This window comes from Lithobates pipiens, unplaced genomic scaffold (assembly GCF_037356315.1).
Source record: "Lithobates pipiens isolate NorthernLeopardFrog02 unplaced genomic scaffold, aLitPip1_a1.2 Scaffold_18, whole genome shotgun sequence".
NCBI classification, from domain to species: Eukaryota; Metazoa; Chordata; class Amphibia; order Anura; family Ranidae; genus Lithobates; species Lithobates pipiens.
This window is the reverse complement of record NW_027507758.1, coordinates 628,383,455-628,398,978: the sequence shown is the minus strand read 5'-3', so window position 1 is coordinate 628,398,978 and position 15,524 is coordinate 628,383,455. Positions and strand designations below refer to the sequence as shown.

At 48.2% G+C, this 15,524-nt stretch overlaps 2 protein-coding genes across 2 annotated transcripts in view; one reads left to right on the top strand and one right to left on the bottom strand.

The window, feature by feature from the left end:
- Positions 1 to 15,524, bottom strand: part of LOC143989924 (uncharacterized) — a 77,174-nt gene that overhangs the window by 14,880 nt on the left and 46,770 nt on the right. The gene's annotated exons all lie outside the window — the stretch shown is intronic.
- The window catches only part of LOC143989605 (uncharacterized), a 270,608-nt gene continuing 257,366 nt past the window's right edge, over positions 2,283 to 15,524 (top strand). Inside the window, exons 1-2 of the mRNA XM_077489820.1 lie at positions 2,283 to 2,481; positions 3,716 to 3,843. The gene's annotated coding sequence lies outside the window, so the exon portion shown is untranslated. The remainder of the gene's footprint in view (positions 2,482 to 3,715; positions 3,844 to 15,524) is intronic.

The window sequence follows — 15,524 nt, the reverse complement described above, 5'->3', positions numbered from 1 at the left end:
CAGTCACACTCCAGCCCAACCGCACGCCGGCATGATTGCTCGTTCACCTGCTGGCCTGCTCGCTCGTTCACCCGCTGGCCTGTTCAGTTACCCGCTCATTATTTTCTCGGGGGGAGCAAGGAAGGGGAATAGGAAGGGAGGTGGGGGAGGGGAGGGAGGTTCTCCACAAATGGGGTTTTCATTTGAAGTGTAACCACACAATCACGGAGTGGGGGGAGGAAAGGTCCCAGGAGATAGGGAATAGAACAAGATATACATAGGATGGACAAACAATGGATGAAAGTGTCTTTACAATCTTCAGACTTTCCAAAGTGACCCTCTTTGCTGCTCACATTCTTCCTCTTTCTAATGCCGCGTACACACGACCGGACTTTTCGTCAGCAAAGGTCCGATGGAACAAATCTGTCAGACAATTCGATCATGTGTGGGCTCCATCGGACCTTTGCTGTCCAAAAACCTGACGGACTTTAGCAATAGAACATGTTTCAAATTTTTCGGCTGGAACCCAGTTCCTAACGAGAAATCCGTTCGTGTGTATGCTAGTCTGACGGACAAAAAAACGATGCTAGGGCAGCTTTTGGCTACTGGCTATGAACTTCCTTATTCTAGTCCAGTCGTACGTCATCACGTTGGAATCCGTCAGACTTTGGTGTAATTGTGTGTGGCCAAGTCCGTTCATTCGGAAAGTCCATCGGAACTCTGCCGAAAGTCTGTTGGGAAGACCGCCAGACCTAGTCCGTTGAAAAAAAGTCCGGTCGTGTGTACGTGGCATAAGGGTTTGAGGTTTTGCTCTGTTATGAAAGGTTTGTGCTTTGAAGCAGTTAAAGATTTATATTAATTTACCCGTAACAAACTGAAAAATTCAAAAAAATACAGAAAAAAATCAATTGCAGCCTCACTGTGCCATCAATTACAACCACTGTGCCCCATCAAATGCAGCCACTGTTCCCATCAAATGCAGCCACTGTGGCCAGTATACAGCCTCTGTGCCCATCATATGCAGCCTGTGCCCATAATATGCAGCCTCTGTGCCCATTATATGCAGCCAGTGCCCATCATATGCAGCCTCTGTGCACATCATATGTAGCCTCTGTGCCTTTCATATGCAGCCTCTGTGCCCATCATATATGCAGCCTCTGTGCCCATTATATGCAACCTCTGCTCTTCATATGCAGCCTCTGTGACCCCACCACTCGCCGTCTGACCGACACACACACTTACCCCATCCTGGTGGTGGGTGATGGCGGTGAGCTGTGGGACATGCAGCAGGTCAGACGATGGCTCCTCTGTCCTCCATGGTTCTCTTTCCTCCCATGTGTCTCTTCTTCCAATCAAAGCGCCTGTGCCTTCAGCCAATCAAGTGATGGGTTTAGATCTGCAATTCCTGATTGGCTGAGAGGTGGTTCAGTGTTAGAAAAGCAAATATTAATTTCCTTTGCTAACACACCTGGGTGGACTATGAGTGCAATGCTTTGCGCTCCAAGTCCACCTTTTTTTTAAGCCTATTAGAGCCCATGGCTCCAATCGGGTGCTTCAAAATAACACCCCTGCCGCTGTAAGTCAGGTGCCCGGTGTCTAAAAAGGGTCCAGACACCTGAGTAGGGGGTGGATAGATTCATGGTATGCATGAATCTATCCATTATACACACAGGGGGGTGGCGTGACAGAGAGGGCGGTCCCCATGCACCCCTAATGGACACACCATCACTGAACATGTAAGTTGGTCATAAAAACATTACATTCTAGAAACAATAGACAAGATGATCCTGTTGATGGGCTGATTAAAGTTTGCTCCCAGCTCTGGAGAAAGGAGTATAGAGCTTTAAGACATTGTGTAGCCCTATAGGAAGAAAGTCATGTAGAGGGTATTAAAGGTGATTTAGTTAACAGTTGGCTTTAGAACTGGTGGAGAAAATTCAGAGATGTGAGAATTGTGAGGAACACATGGTCATATCGAAGTAGATGATGTGAGTTTACGTGTTAAATCTTCTTCTTTTCCCTTATCGGCAGTACCTGGAGTAAAGTGTTTTGTGGCTGCAGTTACCAGAGAATTAAAAATTGTGAATTTTGAAAAGATGGCATCTGATAATCTTATGGGTGAAAGACATGTTGCTTTGGAACAGCTCGACAAGAACTGCCATGACATTGTGATCAAGCCTGCCAGCAAGGAGGGAAACATTGTCATCATGGATTGACAAAGATATGTGTTGATGTGTCAAAAGATCTAAAAAGATAAGGAATGGTACATTAGGATAACAACCATCAACCTGGAGAACGATCATAAGATCTTCTTTGGTATGATTGAGAAATGTTTCTCAAGACTGCAGTTCCTCTGATCTCCACAAGATGGTGATCTCACTTCTATCCAGACAGGAAGTCTCTATGGAAGACAGGAAGTGATGTCAGAAACAGAGAAGACAAAGGATATTCCATTTGGAAGGACGTAGAGAGAAGACGTTGCTGGATCTGGTGCCAGAGGAGGTAATATGTAGATTAACCCCTTCAGGGGGATCAGTTGATGATGAATATATCTTGCTTCCAAATCTGGCCATACATGGTTCAGTTTTATCGTTCAGCCAGCGGGATGAGAGAAAAAAACGTCAGCGATTCCCCTGTCTACACATTGGAGGGGGATGGGGGAATCCTCCCCGCTGCACTATTGTATTCTGACAATGGGGGGCGCTCCTCTGCTCTCAGAATACACAGATCAGCGATGAAGCTATTGGCTACAGCTGCTGATGGAGTGACTTTTATCCGGCAGTGACCACACATGGATGGAAATGTGACCGATCCCTGCTGAACCAGCTGAATTTCCATGTCTCTATGGTCACCATAAGTGACTTCCTCCCCTCCCCCTCATCTCCTTCATTATGTAAGTCATGCTGAGATCATCTCCCATTGGCTGAGCAATATTCTCATTGGTCTCTGAGCTCCTTCTTGCTATTCCTCGTCCTGCCTGTTGTTTCCTTGGATTGATTTTCTGTGTAGTGACCCCGGCTTCATCTCTTGGATGCGCTCGTCTGTTGCTTGTCCTAAACTTTATCCTGATTCCTGGATCTCCTCCTCATCTCTCCTCCATATCCTCTTACACAGCTTTTCTCCACACCTGCAGTGATCCTGGGGGGTGGAAACTTGGCACCAGCACTCAGCAAAATCCATCCCCACCATTAGGAGCTCTGGAGAAAATTGTCTGCTATTTACACTCCGTTCCTCCGCACGTCACCTGATCACATGAGAGCTTACTTTCACACATTCCTGACAGATTTCTGTATGGTAAAGGTCAAAGTTCACTCTTCAGTTTAGGAGAGGAGGGACGAACCCAGGAACAATGATTTGGTTTGCCTGAGAGCCTCATATAGAGGACCCCTCAAATCTCTTCATCCAAATGTCCCTCCATCCAGAGTCTATATGTCCTATGACATCACACTGACCTCACAGCTTCTCCTCCCAATGTCCCTCTATCTGTTTTTTCTCTGATGCTCTTAGGATGTGGGCGGACCTTTGGCATCCTCACTAGCAAAGTAGAACTGTTGGTCCTGCATTGTATGTAATGACATCAGAATACCTGCTACAAGCTTTTATCCTGCATAGTGTGGGGGTCCTGTGTGGGTAAATTATATCTCACCCTAAATTGGGGCTTTAATAAAATAGAGACCTGAATGATGAGTTGAGGAGGATTCTGGGAATATCATTTGGTTTTGCTATTTGTGTTCAGATCTAGAGTTTTCCTCCTGTGACGTCTGGAGATCATATGACCATCACATTGCCTCCACCTCCCTCCCTGATAGAATAGAGAAATACAAAGAAGATTCTAGAAGTCACCAAAGAGATGATGGAGGAGAGGTGAGCGGTGTTGGGAATTCTGGGACATTATCCAGTAACAAAAACTATACACGGGAAGGAGGTAACAAACCTCCAGGACTTTTAACAGTATCAGGTACGAAGTCGTTTGTGGGAACCGATAATGATCAAGAAACAGACCATAAGTAAAAATAAAATCTGAAATTTATTAACAAATACATATACTGAAGTTATCTAAAAACAACCACAAAACATGTGGGTACATCCAAAAGACAGCGGAATTTCTACAATTCGTTCAATTTGGGTAAGAGTAACTTTTACCACACTCGACATGTTTCACTCAGTTCGAGTTTCATCAGGAGCTTTTTGTGGTACAAGTTGCTTGTAATACTGTAATGGATGATAAGTATAGAAAAAAAGAGGAGAAAAATTTAAATACAGTTGGCACATTACGAAGAATGTTGCAAAAAAACACATGTGATCGGGTATTATGGGTCAGACTCAAACAGATATATACAATATAGTCAGCATAAAGACATTAATAGCATGTGGTCATAGATATGGGAAATGCCGATCTCACCTCCAATATGTTGAAAGAGATGTTAAAATGCACAAATTGAAAGCTGAAAGGTAAGGACAGAGGAGCCTCGAATAGGTGGGAGGGCCAGGATATTAGATGCTTGCAGAGAGACCTTCCAAAAAGTTGAGATGTAAAATTTCACATATTGGTTCCCACAAACTACTTCGTACCTGATACCGTTAAAAGTCCCGGAGGTTTGTTACCTCCATCCCCGTGTATAGTTTTTGTATAAAATTTTGGGATGTGGTATCTTTTGGTTTGGTTGCTTCACCTTGGTTTATAACAAAATTATCCAGTAACAGACAAGGGATGTGTCTGGATGGTGACTGTATCATTGTGTGTGTCAGGTTCCTATAAGGTGTCAGGATGTCACTGTCTATTTCTCCATGGAGGAGTGGGAGTATTTAGAAGGACACAAGGATCTCTACAAGGACGTCATGATGGACAATCAGCCGCCCCTCACATCACCGGGTAAGAGGAGACTTTATTGTAAAGGAGAGAGCAGTACGGAGGCTCCACCTAGATCCCCCATCATCTGATAAACACATAGAAACAATGTATTCAGTCAGTGTGTGTGTTTCCTACAGATGGATCCAGTAATGGGAACCCACCAGATAGATGTCCCCGTCCTCTGTATTCCCGGGATTCCACACAGGAAGATCACACCATCCCCCACCATCATCAGGTAGATGATTGACAATTATTTGTAGTCCTGATTTATACACAGCATGTTTGTTACAATGAATATTTTATTATATATTCAGAGTGGAAACCTCGGGGATTATAATATTGTTGTTAAAGAAGAGTATAAAGAGGAGGATGAGGAGTATGGAGTGATGGAGGAGTTTTCAGAAGGACACAAGGATATGATGGAGCCACTTAATACCAGGAACCCACCAGAGAGATGTCCCCGTCCTCTGTATTCCCGGGATTCCACACAGGAAGATCACACCATCCCCCACTGTTACAAGGTTGGTGGGGCAGAGCTTATAAAACACAGACTCATGAAGACAATGTGTGGATTTTATATGTGATGTCACAATAATAAAGCTTATATCTTACAGATGATATTCTCTCTCGTTTTCTTGGTTTAGAGTGGAGATCCAATCGATATAAAATTTGAGGTTAAAACAGAAGAAGAAGAGACGCATGTGAAAGATGATCACCAGTCTATGGAGGAGGATGGAATAACGGGGACATTTATAGAGGAGGACACTCCTACAGAGATCAGCACAGGTGGGTCATTAACACTAAATACATTCCTCCACCCATACTGCTCACTGATTGGTCCAGAGTAGGGCGGGGACTGGGTGATATCAGCCTGTAATCCCCTGGTCACTTTCCTGAGCTGTGTTCCCCGTCCTGTATTCCTGTATTTCTCTTGAATAATTTTCCTTCTCTGTGCTGCAGACACAATTTATCTATCTAGACTGGATTTATGGAGATTCTGGGGCTCAGCTGGCAGCAAAATGTTTATTTCTCCAATCATCTTCCAGGACGGCACACCTGAGAGATGACTGGTCCACCTGACAGGAAACACAATCAACAACAAGTTTAAAAGTTCCCACCCCTCCCTCAGACCCTCAGTTCTTGATTGTGTTTCCCACAGGATGGCAGCGAAACCAAGTTTCTCCTTTTTTGTTTTTTTCTGAGGGGTCTGGGACCCCGTTTTTCTCTAAACAGGATTATTTTTCCTGGGACTCAGACAGACAGGGTCTGTGATGGTCTCGTGTAACCCCCAGGGGCACCTGGGGGGATAGGGTAATCCTCACTCAAGGTCTTTCCTCAGGAAAGCCTTGTTTTCAGCCGCAGGGGACAGGGGAGTTGTCCTAATCGTGCTGCTCCCCATTTGTGTTTGTGCCTTACCTAGAACTGTGTTCGTTGGTGGAGGCGGTGAGCTGCATCTTTCCAAGCAGTGCTGAACGCGGATGGTGTGCGTTCCAGCACTACTGTGTATGTCCGGAAGTTCGTCGAGAGACGCATCACTTCCGGGCATCGAGTTTCCGGATAGAGGAGATCTCGCTGGGTCTGGACGCCGGCGTGTGTTCCAGCATCACTGCGCAAGACCGGAAGTCCGGCGGGAGGGCCCGACGTCCTTTCCGGGCGACGGACCTCCAAAAAATGGCGCCAATCAGCGGTCATATAAACGGCAGAGGGTGCAGTGGAAAGCACCCAGGCAGCATTTCTGGTGAAGCGCTTCATGCATTGCAGCATCTCCAAGACAAACAAGGGGAACGCTCAAGACAGCACCTGATCCAGCGATCCTGCAGGGCAGCTAAATCGCTATGGAAGTGGAAAGTCCGTCTGAGCAAACAGCCATTGAGGTCGCCACAGGGGGTGAGTGATCCAGCTGTGTTTTAGGGGCAGGGTACTCTGAGGCAGACCCCTCTTGCCCCTTTCCAGGGACTGAAGGCTCTACCCAGGGGTCAGCCTGTAGGTCTAAAGGAAAGGCTACTTCGAAGTCCAGGCGTCGTGGTTATTGTAATTCTAAATTAGCACAAGACCACAGCAAGCCTTTCTGCGATAGATGTATCTTTAAGCTCGCAGGCAAGGAGACCGCCCAGGTTGTGAAAGAATGTAGGGCCTTACACTCAGAGATGTTAGCCACCCTCCAGTCTTTCCAAACTACTCTATTAAAGAGTCAGGATGAGGGTCCTTCTGGGAGAGAGACCCCTCATTCACAGGAAAACTTTTCCACATCTTATACGGAAAGTTCCCAGGGCCAGGTCTCCCTGTTGTCTGAGGTGGAGGAAGACAGGTCCCAGATTTTAGTACTGGGGAGGAAGATTCAAACCAGGATAGCCAGGGGGAGGCTAAGCCTAGGGGACTTTTGTTCTCGACTGAGGACATGGAAGGCCTATTAGAGGCCATTTACACCTCAGAAGATATCCAGGTCCCCTCTGCACAGGATAGGGTGTATAGGGGCCTAGGAAGGTTACAGGCCAGAACCTTTCCCATCCACCAGTCTCTGAAGGATATAGTCCTCAGAGAATGGAAGGAACCTGAACGTAAGCTCCTCAAACTGAAAGCTTGGAAGAGAAGGTGTCCCTTTAAGGATGAGGAGGAGGAGAAATTTTTTAAAACTCCTCGTTTGGATGCAGCCCTAGCACAGGTGTCTAAGAGGTCTGATTTATCCTTCGAAGACTCTGGAAACATCCAGGATCAGATGGATAAAAAGTCTGAGACATTACTCAAAAGGGCCTGGGAGGCGAATGGCGCCGGCCCTAGCCTCCGCCTGTGTAGCCAGAAATGCAGACGCCTGGCTTGGCAGATTGATGGATCACGTCTCCCGGGGTAAGGAGACTAAAGAAATTGTAGACTCGCTGGAGGTAATCAGTCGAGCGGTAGCGTATGTGGCAAATGCAGCGGTGGAGACTGTTAGGACCACAGCTAAGTCAGCAGCACTTCTAAACTCCACCAGGCGGGCCCTATGGGTAAAGACCTGGGATGGAGATTTCACTTCCAAGTCTCGCTTATGCGGCATTCCCTTTGAGGGTTCCCTGTTGTTTGGGTCAGGGCTAGATCATATCCTGTCCCGGTCTACTGAAAAGGGAAAGAAGTTCCCTGTGAGGCCCAAGAGGGAAAGGGGTAAGAGATTTTTTTCAAGGCCCCCACTCAAAGACTCATCATAAGGGGAAAGTTGAACAGAGGAAGAAGTGGAACCTTGGAAAGGGAAAAGAAAAAAGTGCAATTCTTTTCTCCAGTTCCGGAGCCTCTCAGAAAGAAGGCAAATGACGCCACCGTAATGGTAGGCGCAAGACTCAGCGACTTCCTTCCCCAGTGGGAAAGGATTACACAGTCCATATATTTTAAATCTTTTAAGGGAGGGGTACAGACTGGAATTTCAGAGTCTTCCCCCACAGAATTTTCTTATTACCCTTCTTCCCAGGGACCCAGCCAGGGCAGAGGGGTTACTGGGAAATTTAAAGGAGCTGGCAGAGCAAGGGGTTATTGCTCCAGTTTTTACTCACACGTGTTTGTGGTTCCAAAACCCTCAGGCAGATTTCGGTTAATAATAAATTTAAGAGAACTCAACCGTTACTTACTTCCCAAGAGGTTCAGAATGGAGAGTATTTACTCAGTAAGAAAACATCTTAGGGCAGGAGTCTTTATGGTCACTCTGGACCTGAAGGACGCATATCTACACGTACCCATTGCTCCCAAACACCAGAAGTACCTACGCTTCGCAGTTTGCATACAGCAGAAGGTACAACACTGGCAGTTCAGAGCTCTTCCCTTTGGGCTGGCGGCAAGCCCAAGGGTATTCACAAAGGTGATGGCCGAAGTCGTAGCATACCTACACCTGCAGGGGATAGGGTTAATACCCTACCTGGACGACTTGCTGATCTACAGTGTGGATGAGAGGCAAGCGGTGATAGACAGAGACATCATGTTAGAGACTCTGGAGACCTTGGGCTGGATGGTCAGTCGGGAGAAGTCCTCACTGACGCCATCTCAATCCAAACTATACCTAGGCTACCTGTTAGACTCGCAGGCACAGAGGGTATTCCTACCAATAGAAAAGGTAGTGAAGGTCCAGAATGCGGTTGTCACCCTTCTCGAAAGAGGAGAAGCCTCTCTGAGATATGAGTCTGCTGGGTCCCATGACGGCCTGCATACCGGCAGTAACCTGGGCACAACTACTTTCTCAGCAGCTTCAGGCCTTCCTACTTGCCTCATGGGGAGGAAAAAGAGAAACATTGGAGAGGAGAGTGTCCCTCACAGAGGAGGTCTCTCTCTCTCTGCAGTGGTGGCTCGACCCACACAATCTGTTGAAAGGTCGCCCCTGGTCCCAGGTAGACCCATTGGTCTTGACCACGGATGCCAGCGCTTGGGGGGCTCATCTGGGAGACCGATATACCCAGGGGTCCTGGAACCACAGCCAAGCCAGGGAATCCTCCAATTTCAGGGAGCTTCTGGCAGTAGGCAAAGCCCTAGACTATTTCCAAGAGCAGCAGCAGGACAGAGAGGTTCAGGTCCTCTCAGACAACCTGGTCACGGTTGCATACCTAAACCACCAAGGAGGGACAAGGTCGGGCAAACTGAGGGAGTTAACACAACAGATCCTTGGGGAAGCAGAAAGGAAGGTCCTTTCACTGTCAGCGATTCATATAAAAGGCTCACTCAATCTGCAGGCAGATTTCCTAAGCAGACAGCCCATCCTTCAGGGAGAATAGGGATTGAGCAAAGGAATCTTCTTCCTGGTGTGCAGACATTTTGGCAAGCCAGAAATAGATTTGTTCGCTTCCCGGAGGAATGCGAAGGTCCGCAGGTTTTTCTCCCTTTACAAGGATCAAGAAGCAGAAGGGATAGACGCTCTTGTACAGGGGTGGGATTTCAGGCTGGCTTATGCCTTTCCCCCACTGGTACTCCTTCCCAGAGTTCTACAGAAGTTAACCTACTCAAGGACAGACCTGGTGCTGATAGCACCCTGGTGGCCCAAGAGGGTTTGGTTTCCCACCATTCAGAGTCTCTCGGTAGCTCCCCCGCTGCATCTTCCGGTGCAACGAGGTCTGCTCAGTCAGGGTCCAGTCTTTCACCCCGACCCGGGACGTCTCTCTCTGACAGCATGGCTATTGAGAGGGAAATACTCAGTGACAGGGGCTGTTCGGAGAGAGTGATAGACACTCTTCTCCTCAGTAGGAAAGGCGTCACCAGAAAATTGTATGCAGTCTAAGGAGGGGGCTCTCCAGATGATACCTACCATCCTAGACTTTCTTCAAGAGGGGGTGGACCAGGGTTTGGCAGTCAGCACCCTCAAAGTCCAGAGTGGCAGCCCTGTCCGTGTTTTTTGACAGGGAGCTAGGACAAGAACCACTGATAAAAAGATTTTTGTTGGCCAGGGAAAGGGTAGTCCCAGTCAGGTCGGTCAGTTGCCCTCCATGGGACCTGTCCCTGGTATTAGATGCCCTAACAAAGGGGCCTTTTGAGGCGGTGACTCAAATTTCTGTTAGACTTTTATCATTTAAGTTGACCTTCCTTCTGGCTATCACTACGGCCAGAAGGGTGGGTGATATACAGGCCCTTTCAATTAAGGAGCCGTTTTTGCGTATCCTAGAGGATAGGGTAATCCTCACTCAGGATACCCTTTATTTTCCAAAAGTGGCTTCGTTATTTCACAGAGATTATTCTCCCGTCCTTTTGCCAGAATCCCAAGAATAAGGAAAAGGAAAGGTTCCATTTCTTAGATGTCAGGCGCTGTCTCCTAGTCTATTTAGAAAGGGTTAGAGACTGTAGGAGGTCCAGTCACTTATTGATCACCTTCTCAGGGAAGAGAAGGTCTACAAGCCTCTAAGGCAACGATGGCTAGATGGGTCGGACAAACCATATCTATTGCTTATAGGCAGGCAGGTAAACCAGTGCCAGCCCGCCTTAAGGCGCATTCAACCAGATCCCTGGGGACCTCCTGGGCAGAAAGGGCAGGCGCCTCAATCGACCAGATCTGCAGGGCAGCAACATGGACGAGCAATAGGACATTTCTGAGGCACTACAGAGTGGAGCTGTTGTCCCCTCATCATTTGGCATTTGGCAGGAAGGTCCTACAAGTGGTTGTCCCGCCCTAAAGGTAGGCCTGAACTTCTTATCGTCTCAGGTGTGCCGTCCTGGAAGATGATTGGAGAAAATGACCAGTTACACTTACCGGTAACGGCTTTTCTAGGAAATCTTCCAGGACGGCAGGCCTACTTCCCTACCCTTGTTTTATTGGTGTGGTATATTCATTCCTCACAGAATGTTCCCTCTGACACCGGTGTGGGCTTTTCTTTACCATAACTGAGGGTCTGAGGGAGGGGTGGGAACTTTTAAACTTGTTGTTGATTGTGTTTCCTGTCAGGTGGACCAGTCATCTCTCAGGTGTGCCGTCCTGGAAGATTTCCTAGAAAAGCCGTTACCAGTAAGTGTAACTGGTCATTTTTCTCAAGTCATCTTCCAGGGCGGCATTTAGAGATGAATGATCTCACCTGACAGGAAACGCAATCAGCAAAGAGGTTAAAACCCCCGCCCCTCCTCAGTTCTTCATTGTGTTTCCCCATAGCGAATGAGCTGGTGAAGGTTTTGGGTATGGTAGGGCTTGCCATTCCTGGGGGATGGGTCTCCCCATTTTCTCAGGGGGAAGGCAGATTTGGGTAGAGTCCCCCTGAAAGCTGAAGGACCCTGAGTACAGTGGGGTACACAGAACTTCAGGGACCATTTTCCCGTTTCTCCCCCTTACCTGGCAGACGTCCATTCAGGGGGGGGGGCTGGCGGTTGGATCTCGCTCGGGGCGTCGGGTGCGGCATACCCCCCAACTCCTGGCACTCCTGCAGTGAGTGATGACGCTGTTCAGTGGGGCTAAGAGGACTCGTTGCCATCTTGCCGGTGACAGGAAGAGGAATGATGTGGCTTCCTCCCTAGTGCCAGAAATGATGGGTCACTTCCAGTCTGGGGCTTTAGAAAAATGGCAGCGTTCTGAGCTGGGAGCAGAGGTCTGACCAATGGCGGAGCAGGCATCCACATCCTGCTCTTACCTGATCATCAGAACCAGTCTTAGCAAGAGTTGGAGAACTCTGGTGACAAGATAGACAGAGAGGAGAGGCCCTCAGTGGCCGCAGCATTAGAGGAGACCACGGGGGGAGTCGACCTAGCTGGCAGGGTTAATGATGGGGGCGGGGGACCCCGACTCTTACTCCTGTGGGACATAGCAAGTGGGGCATTGCTTTCTAACTTGCGTTTATATCTCTTATAGGGGAGGACCATACTGCCCAGGTGGTCACCAGCCATCCTAAAGCCCCTTCCTGCTGTAAGAGATGCTTATATTGTAATGATAAATGACCACAGGATCACTCTAAAACTTATTTTACAAGTGTATCCACAAGCTAGCAGGGAAAGAAACCTCTCAGGTTCTGAAGGACTTGCTCTTTGTTCAGTCAGAGATGCTGACAACCCTTAAAGCTTTCCAAGTGACCCTCAAGCCTAGGGACCCTGAACCCCAATACTAGCAGAGAGGGTTCTTCCCAGGAGGGCTCCTCCTCTAATAGAGCAGAGGGTAGCAGACATAGACGTCCGGAATCCCTGAGACCTCTCCCCTCTCAGGATTCTGAGGAGGAGGAGGCTGAATCTCCCCAGAGTGGTTCCCTTGGGGCCATTGAGGACAGTCAGGAGGAGGACTCCAGACCAGGCAGATATATCTTTTTCACCAATGATACGGAGGGCCTTCTTAGAGCAGTGTATGCGTCAGAAGAAATTCAGGAACCCGCAGCACAGGTGTCCGCACAAGATAGAGGCTTGGTTAAACCCCCAATCCAAAGTCCTCTCGATCCACCAGGCCCTCAAGGATATCATCCTGAGGGAGTGGAAGGAACCTGAAAGAAAGCTTTTGAAGTTTAAAACATGGAAAGGGCCTGGGTAGCCAATGAAGCTACTATGAGTCCTGTCTTGGCTTCAGCTTGTGTGACGAGGAACGCAGACATGTGGGTCACCAAACGAATGGATCATGTGTCGCAATCCTCTAAGTCCAAACAGGTCTTGGTCTCTTTAAAGGTGATTGGTAGGGCAGTAGCCTACCTGGCAGATGCAGCAGTGGAAACGGTGCACACAACCGCTAAACCGGTGCCCTTTTGAATTCCGCAAGGAGAGCTTTATGGGTCAAGACCTGGGATGGGGAACACTTCTAAGACTTGGCAGTGTGGCCTTCCATTGGCCTTCCATTGGAGGGTTCCCTGCTCTTAGGCACTGGGTTGAATCAGGCCCTTTCTAGGCCTACAGAGAAGGGCAAGAAATTTCCCATAAAACCTAAAAGGAGAGGGGAATTTTTTTCCAAGGCCCCCAGGCTAAGAACCGATTCAGCGATTAAAAAAGAAAGGTACTGTTACCAGGCCCTGGGGGGGTTGTTAAAGGCAAGCAGAAGGGGGGGTCTTCTCTTCCCCAGCCAGAAGTCTGTGTACGCGGCATAAGAAGGTTAAACATGTTCCTGCGTTAGAAAAGGTTCCACATGGAAAGCGTCTATACTCTCAGAAAGCACTTTTTGAAGGACTTGTTTCTGTTACCGATAGACATGATGGATGGCTATCTTCACATCCCTATTTTTCCAGAGCACCAGGCCTTTCTAAGGTTCGCTATCCCCTCGGAGCAGAGAGTGCAGCACTGGCAATTTTCTGCCCTACCCTTTGGACCAGCAGCTAGTCTGAAAGATCCTGGCAGAGGTGGTTGCATTCCTCCGTCTCCAAGTGGTAACGCTGATCCCCTATCTCAATGACATACTGATTTACAACTAGAGCTTCTCTCTGATCTGGTCAAGGTGGTGAGTACCTTGGAGTCCCTGGGGTAGATTATCAGCCCAGAAAACTCCTTGCTGGTTCCTGCCCCAGACCAAGGTCTATATAGGTATGGATTCAACAGCATAGAAGCTTGTTTTGCCCCAGGGAAAGGTAGAGGGTCTTATTGCAGCAGTAGCTTCCCTTCTAGAATTAGAAGAGGTCTCTTACAGAAGGGTCATGAGAGTTCTCGGGTTGATGACATCCTGTATCCCCGCGGTCCCATGGCCTCAGCTCTATTCCAGGACTCTCCAGCAATTCCTCCTGCCCTACTGGGATGAGAGAAGAGGAACGCTGGACATCTCTCTCTCTCTCTCTCTCTCTCTCTCTCTCTCTCTCTCTCTCTCTCTCGAGAGAGAGAGAGAGAGAGAGAGAGAGAGAGAGAGAGAGAGAGAGAGAGTGTAATAGACACCCTTCTTTTGAGTAGGAAGCCATTCCAAGTGTATTTATGCCACAATCTGGGAAGTCTTCTCGCGCTGATGCCAGGCAAAGGGGACTTCCCAACAAGAGATCCCTGCCATCCTGGATTTTCTCCAGGATGGTACGGATCAGGGGTTGGTGACTAAGATTCAGGTGGCAGCCTTGTCAAGTTTTTTTGGACAGGGAGTCTAAAGCATCCATAGCAAGATGGATCAAGCAGACTATTACCTCAGCCTATGATCAGGCTGGTAGACCAGCCCCAAATAACCTTAAGGCACATCCCACTCCATCTCTGGTGACCTCTTGGGCAGAAAGGGCTGGAGCATTGGTGAGCAGATATGCAGAGCAGCTACAGAGCAAGCCAGAACACCTTCCGGAGACAGTACAGGGTGGAGTTGCTGTCACCTCAGGATCTGGTGTTTGGTAGGGCAGGACAACATCTTGTAGAACCTTCCTAAGGTAGGCCTGAGCTACTTTCTCTTCTCTCATGGTGCCGTCCTGGGAGACAACTTGAAAAAAATGACCAGTTGCACTTACCGGTAACATTGTTTCTTCGAAATCTTCCACGACCGCAGGCCTTCTTCCCACATGCTCTTTTTGTATATTGGTTTTGTATGGAGATTTGAGGTGTTTCACTCTTGTGCACTGGTGTGGGTGAATACTTTTTCACAACTGAGGAGCACAGGGAGGGGCGGCGGTTTTAACCTCTTTGATTTATTATGTTTCCTGTCACGTGAGACCAGTCATCTCTCAGGGTGCCATCCTGGAAGACTTTCCAGAAACACCGTTACCGGTTAGTGTAACTGGTCTAGGTGTTACTAGACCTAGGCGCTTAATGTATGTACCTTGAGTCTTCTTCACCTTGCCCGGGTCTAGCAAGATCTCTGACAGAACAATTCTCCCAGGGTTACGTTACCATATTTATCGGTGTATAACACGCACTTTTTTCCCCCACTTTAAATCGGGGGAAAAATGTGGATGCGTGTTATACGCCGATCCCCTCTGACTGTGAGCGGAGATGAGCGAGCGCCGGTGACATACAGAAAGCCAAGTGTATTCGGCTAGCCTCGGCTCCTCTCGCAGTCCTGCCCCTGACTGTGAGCTAAATCTAGCCGAATACACTTGGCTTTCTGTATGTCGCCGGCGCTCGCTCATCTCCGCTCATGGCCAGCGGACGTCGGCACCAATTGTAAATAATCAGTGGCTGCAAAGGCACTGGGCAAGGATGCAGATGGATACTGATAAGGCTGAAGTTTTTTTTTCCTTAAAATTCCCTCCTAAACTTGGGGTGCGTGTTATACGCCGATAAATACAATACTTGCTCTGTTATTTTCTGGCTGTGGTGGGATATGTCTGTATAGTCTCAGACCCAAGTCACTGAGTGCAGTCTCAGGAGATGGGAGGCAGCGGTGTAGGACCTCTGCAACTTGTCA